The sequence below is a fragment of the Cervus elaphus genome, chromosome 15 (assembly GCF_910594005.1).
Source record: "Cervus elaphus chromosome 15, mCerEla1.1, whole genome shotgun sequence".
Classification (NCBI taxonomy): Eukaryota; Metazoa; Chordata; class Mammalia; order Artiodactyla; family Cervidae; genus Cervus; species Cervus elaphus.
The window spans coordinates 85,061,377-85,068,276 of record NC_057829.1 but is presented as its reverse complement, the minus strand read 5'-3'; the positions used below and the strand labels follow the sequence as shown (position 1 = coordinate 85,068,276).

The 6,900-nt window shown below is 43.8% G+C and overlaps 1 non-coding gene across 1 annotated transcript; it reads left to right on the top strand.

Annotated features, from left to right (window-relative positions):
* The first annotated feature begins 6,081 nt into the window (after window positions 1-6,081).
* LOC122709731 lies at window positions 6,082-6,188 on the top strand. The gene has a single exon (XR_006345700.1). It is a non-coding gene; the product is annotated as a U6 spliceosomal RNA (small nuclear RNA).
* Window positions 6,189-6,900: the final 712 nt, after the last annotated feature.

Sequence of the window (6,900 nt, the reverse complement as noted above, 5' to 3'; positions counted from 1 at the left end):
GTCCATGGGATTCTCCAGGCAAGAACACTGGAGTAGTGGATTGCCATGCCCTCCTCCAGGGGATCTTCCCGACCCAGGGCCTGAACCCACATCTCTCAGGTCTCTTGCACTGGCAGGTGGGTTTTTACCACTACCGCCCTTATTTTACAGGGAAGGTTAACATGGGGATTAAATGAGCTAATAGAGGGAACACTTTTAGAACTACGTCTAAACAGATAGCATAGGGAATGTGTTCCTTACAACTGTTGACTATCATCACCATTATTTTTGTTTGCCCCATTTTTTTTTAACTTGAAGAAAGTGAACTTCAGAAAGGTTACATGCCAGGCTCACAGCTGTGGCCTCTAACATCAATCTTCTTCAAGCTACCGCCCTGCTTATGCCCCATCAGGGCCGGACTGTGTGTGTATGCACCCTGGCAGGCTAATGTTTTACACCATTCATTCATTCCTCAACAACTGTGCCCCGAGTTCCATCATGGCCAGGGAGAGAAGGGAGGCCATGAGACAGCATCACACCCTGCACTGAACTAGTTGTTGTTTAGTCGTTCAGTCATGTCTGACTCTTTATGATGCCATGGACTGTAGCCCGTCAGGCTCCTCTGCATGGAAGTCTCCAGGCAAGAATACTCGAGTGGGTTGCCATTTCCTTCTCCAGGGGATCTTCCCAACCCAGGGATCAAACTCACATCTCCTAAATTGGCAGGTGGATTCTGTACCACTGAGTCACATGGGAAGCCTATGCACTGGACTAGCCCATTGTCAAAACCAAGGCCGTGTGGTCTGCCAGACCCACCCTCCCAGGAAGTTCATTAGCTCTGGTCACTCAGATTTGCCACCCCTCCTCCCACTCAACCCCAACAGGCTTTCCAGAGTGTTCCTTCCAGCCGCATTCACTCTTTTGCCTGGGAGCAGTGTAAACACCCTGAATTTCTCTTTCACAGTATGTTTCCATCAGTGTGAAGCCACCTCACAGGGCCTAGCATTAGTAGTTGCTCAATAAATGGTAGCCATTACAATTCTGAAAAGTGTGAAAGTGTTAGTCACTCAGCAGTGTCTGACTCTTTGTGACCCCATGGACTGTAGCCTGCCAGTCTTCTCTATTCAGAGAATTCTCCAGGCAAGAATGCTGGAGTGGGTAGCCATTCCCTTCTCCAGGGGATCTTCCCAACCCAGGGATCAAACCTGGGTTTCTTGCATTGCAGGCAGATTCTGCACCATCTGAGCCATCAGAGTAGACCCATTACTGTTATGAAGGGAAAAACAAACAATGATGGAGCAACCTACAGGCTCCCTGGAGAAGTCGGGGCCCCACTGGGCCAGTGTTGATGCTTTCACACCAAGCCTGGGGCTCAGGCTCCAACGAGAGCCTCTTGGTGCCAGCATGACCAACCACTATGGGCTGGACACTGGCCAGCCTGACTCACAACACACTCTTGTTGTCCAAGAGGGAGGGACAGGGGCAGGATACCCCACACTTTGCTCTAGCTCAGGGCTCTTCTGGGTTCTCAGAGGGCCTTCCAATATTTGACTCAAACTAAGCTCTTTATCGTATATAGTTTTTTAGCATAACCACACGCCTTCCAAAACTGAATGCAGTGTGTGTGTGTTCTCAGTTGTGTCCAACTCTTTGTGACCCCATGGACTGCAGCCCACTAGGCCTCTCTGTTGGTGGAACTTTCCAGGCAAGAACACTGGAATAGGTCACCATTTCCTCCTCCAGGGGATCTTCCCAACCCAAGATCAAACCCAAATGCAGTGGAGACACTTTAATACATCAACTAGGGTTGCAACTTGTTTTTGAGCACACCTCAGAAAAAAAATTTCTCCTTTATTACTGTTTAATTGATTCAGTTTACTTCAGTTCAGTCACTCAGTCGTGTCCGACTCTTTGCAACCCCATGGACCTCAGCACGTCAGGCCTCCCTGTCCATCACCAACTCCCGGAGTTTACTCAAACTCATGTCCGCTGAGTCGGTGATGCCATCCAACCATCTCATCCTCTGTCGTTCCCTTCTTCTCCTGCCCTCAATCTTTCCCAGCATCAGGATCTTTTCCAATGAGTCAGCTCTTCGCATTGGGTGGCCAAAGTATTGGAGTTTCAGCTTCAACATCAGTCCTTCCAATGTACATTCAGAACTGATCTCCTTTTAGATGGACTGGTTGGATCTCACAGTCCAAGGGAATCTCAAGAGTCTTCTCCAACACCACAGTTCAAAAGCATCAATTCTTTGGCGCTCAGCTTTCTTCCCAGTTCAACTCTCACATCCATATATGACTACTGGAAAAACCATAGCCTTGACCAGATGGACCTTTGTCGGCAAAGTAATGTCTCTGCTTTTTAATATGCTGTCTAGGTTGGTCATAGCTTTTCTTCCAAGGAGCAAGTGTCTTTTAATTTCATGGCTGCATTCACCATCTGCAGTGATTTTGGAGCCCCCAAAAATAAAGTCTGCCACTCTTTCCACTGTTTCCCCATCTGTTTGCCATGAAGTGATGGGACCAGATGCCATGATCTTAGTTTTCTGAATGTTGAGCTTTAAGCCAACTTTTTCCATTCTCCTCTTTCATTTTCATCAATAGGCTCTTTAGTTCTTCTTCACTTTCTGCCATAAGGGTGGTGTCATCTGCATATCTGAGGTTATTGATATTTCTCCTGGCAATCTTGATTCCAGTTTGAGCTTCATCCAGCTCAGCGCTTCTCATGATGTACTCTGCATAGAAGTTAAATAAGCAGGGTGACAATATACAGCCTTGACATACTCCTTTTCCTATTTGGAACCAGTCTGTTGTTCCATGTCCAGTTCTAACTGCTGCTTCCTGACCTGTATACAGATTTCTCAAGAGACAGGTCAGGTGGTCTGATATTCCCATCTATTTAAGAATTTTCCATAGTTTATTGTGATCCACACAGTCAAAGGCTTTGGCATAGTCAATAAAGCAGAAGTAGATGTTTTTCTGGAACTCTCTTGCTTTTTCAATGATCCAGCAGATATTGGCAATTTGATCTTTGGCTCCTCTGCCTTTTCTAAAACCAGCTTGAACATCTGGCAGTTCATGGTTCATGTATTGCTGAAGCCTGGCTTGGAGAATTTTGAGCATTACTTTACTAGCGTGTGAGATGAGTACAATCGTGTGGTAGTTTAAGCTTTCTTTGGCATTGCCTTTCTTTTGGGATTGGAATGAAAGCTGACCTTTTCCAATCCTGTGGCCACTGCTGAGTTTTCCAAATTTGCTGACATATTGAGTGCAGCACTTTCACAGCATCATCTTTTAGGATTTGAAATAGCTCAACTGGAATTCCATCACCTCCACTAGCTTTGTTCGTGGTGATGCTTCCTAAGGCCCACTTGACTTCACAATCCAAGATGTCTGGCTCTAGGTGAGTGATCACACCATCGTGATTATCTGGGTCATGAAGATTTTTTTCGTACAGTCTTTCTGTATATTCTTGCCACCTCTTCTTAATATCTTCTGCTTCTGTTAGGTCCCCGCCGTTTCTGTCCTTTATTGGGCCCATCTTTGCATGAAATGTTCCCTTGGTATCTCTAATTTTCTTGAAGAGATCTCTGGTCTTTCCCATTCTATTATTTTCCTTTATTTCTTTGCAATGATCACTGAGGAAGGCTTTCTTATCTCTCCTTGCTATTCTTTGGAACTCTGCATTCAAATGGGTATACCTTTCTTTTCTCCTTTGCTTTTTGCTTCTCTTCTTTTCACAGCTATTTGTAAGGCCTCCTCAGACAGCCATTTTGCTTTTTTGCATTTCTTTTTCTTGGGGAAAAAGAAATTTTCCCCTGTCAAAAGAAATTGATCCCTGTCTCTTGTACAATGTCATGAACCTCCACCCATAGTTCATCAGGCACTCTGTCTATCAGATCTAGTCCCTTAAATCTATTTCTCACTTCCACTGTATAATCATAAAGGATTTGATTTAGGTCATACCTGAATGGTCTAGTGGTTTTCTCCACTTTCTTCAATTTAAGTCTGAATTTGGCAATAAGGAGTTCATGATCTGAGCCACAGTCAGCTCCCAGTCTTGTTTTTGCTGACTGTATAGAGCTCCTCCATCCTTGGCTGCAAAGAATGTAATCAATCTGATTTCAGTGTTGGCCATCTGGTGATGTCCATGTATAGAGTCTTCTCTTCTGTTGTTGGAAGAGGGTGTTTGCTATGACCAGTGTGTTCCCTTGGCAAAACTCTATTAGCCTTTGCCCCGCTTCATTCTGTACTCCAAGGCCAAATTTGCCTGTTACTCCAGGTGTTTCTTGACTTCCTACTTTTGCATTCCAGTCCCCTATAATGAAAAGGACATCTTTTGTGGGTGTTAATTCTAGAAGGTCTTGTAGGTCTTCATAGAACTGTTCAACTTTGGCTTCTTCAGCATTACTGGTCGGGGCATAGACTTGGATTACTGTGATATTGAATGGTTTGCCTTGGAAACGAACAGAGATCATTCTGTTGTTTTTGAGATTGCATCCAAGTACTGCATTTTGGACTCGTTTGTTGACTATGATGGTTATTCCATCTCTTCTAAGGGATTCCTACCCACAGTAGTAGATATAATGGTCATCTGAGTTAAATTCACCCATTCCAGTCCATTTTAGTTTGCTGATTCCAAGAATGTCAACGTTCACTCTTGCCATCTCCTGTTTGACCACTTCCAATTTGCCTTGATTCATGGACCTAACATTCTAGCTTCCTAGGCAATATTGCTCGGACCTTGCTTCTATCACCAGTCACATCCACAACTGGGTGTTGTTTATGCTTTGGCTCCATCCCTTCATTCTTTTTGGAGTTATTTCTCCACTGATCTCCAGTAGCATATTGGGTACCTACCCACCTGGGGAGTTCATATTTCAGTGTCCTATCATTTTGCCTTTTCATACTGTTCATGGGGTTCTCAAGGCAAGAATACTGAAGTGCTTTGCCATTCCCTTCTCCAGTGGACCACATTTTGTCAGAATTCTCCACCATGACCCGTCCGTCTTGGGTGGCCCTTCATGGCATGGCTCATAGTTTCATTGAGTTAGACAAGGCTGTGGTCCATGTGATCAGATTGGTTAGTTTTCTGTGATTGTGGTTTCAGTCTGTCTGCCCTCTGATGCCCTCTCTCAGCACCTACTATCTTAGTGGGGTTTCTCTTACCTTGGGCTTGGGGTATCTCTTCACAGCTGCTCCAGGAAAACACAGCTGCTGCTCCTTACCTTGGACGTGGGGTTTCTCATCTCGGCCGCTCACCACTATGCTTAAATCTTAAGGTAAGCCTTTTTTTTTTTTTTTTTACCATTTGCAAGCAGGATTTATTCACTGCTACAAAAAAAAATAATAAATAATAATAACCTAACCTGAACTGGAGCTGAGGCTGCTGTAGGTTGCAAAGGTAACTCATAAACTCAAATTCAAAACAGTTTTATGGTTCATATTGATTGATTTTTAAATATTGTTCACTTGAACTTCTAAAATAAATTTACACTGCTAAACTGTCCTTTCTATCTACATAACAGATGTAAGTTATCCCAATAAAATTACCTTTGAAAAAAGACTAAAAGCCTCCTAAGAAATTTCTAACAACAATAATTTGGGGGGATAAGTATGTCCCAAACAGTGCATAGGATATTTTTTAGTATTTTTTAAAATATTTTTGGTAATTTTAGTGTTGTTTATCTGAAATTCATTTATCTGGGCATTTTATATTTTACCTGGCAACTCTACCCCCAATCCAAAGTGACTGACTCACCATGTTGGGATATTTGTTCAGCTTGGTGTGATTTGGTCTGGTGTTATTAATTCTGGTTTAGGTTTTGTTTTTTATTGGCTTCCCTGCCATATCTCTTACCTGGGGCAGTCCTCAGCTTTCTCAAACGAGTGAGATGACTAACAGCCATCATTCCGCCCACCTTTCAAAGGGTGCAGACATCAGAAGATGATAAGAGGGAAGAAACCTGGACGCGGAGCCACCAAGAGGTGACTCTCTGAATGAAGACAAAGTGGGGAGAGCCGTGGGCTTCTTAGGGGAGCCATTTCCCCTTCTTTGATGGGAACCCTGCGACATGAGCCCTCTGTTTAAAGGACCATGCTGGTGCTCTCTTCCCCAGCACACATACCAACACTGGAATGACACAGCGAAGGTTAGCAAAGCCCCTGAGCAAGGATGACATGCAAATCTGTGAAGTTACCAAAGGGGAAAGAAGTGGGGGGGATAAATTAGGAGTTTAGGATTAACAGATACACACTGCTGTATATAAAATAGATAATCAACAAGGAGTTACTATATAACATAGGGAACACTGCTCAATATTTGTAATAACCTACAGGGAAAAGAATCTGAAATAGAATATATATGTGTGTGTGTGTGTATATGTATATATATATATGTATGCATGTGCCTGCTAAGTCATGTCTGACTCTGCTGCCCTATGGACTGTAGCCCGCCAGGCTCCTCTGTCCATGGGATTCTCCAGACAAGAATACTGGAGTGGGTTGCCATTTCCTCCTCCAAGGGACATTCCCAACCCAGGGATCGAAATTGCATCTCCTGCATTGGCAGGAGAATTCTTTACCGTTGCACCACCTGGGAAACCTCTCTCTATGTATATGTATATAACTGAATCACTCTGCTGTATACCCAAAACTAACACAGCATTGTAAATCAACTATACTTCATTAAAAAAAAAAAAAAAGCCTATAGGTACGTGGACAATGAATTAAACACTCAATATGCAAACAGCTCCAGTAAGTTAAAGAGAAAGCTGTCAGCTCCCAGTAGAAAAATGAAAGGACGCGTCTGTAATGCAGCAGGATCCAGCGCCTACTAACCATGCATCTCAGGGAGGATCCTCAACGTCACCAAGTCTCGCACAGACCATAGGGTCTATGAGCGGGGTTAATATGAAGGGGA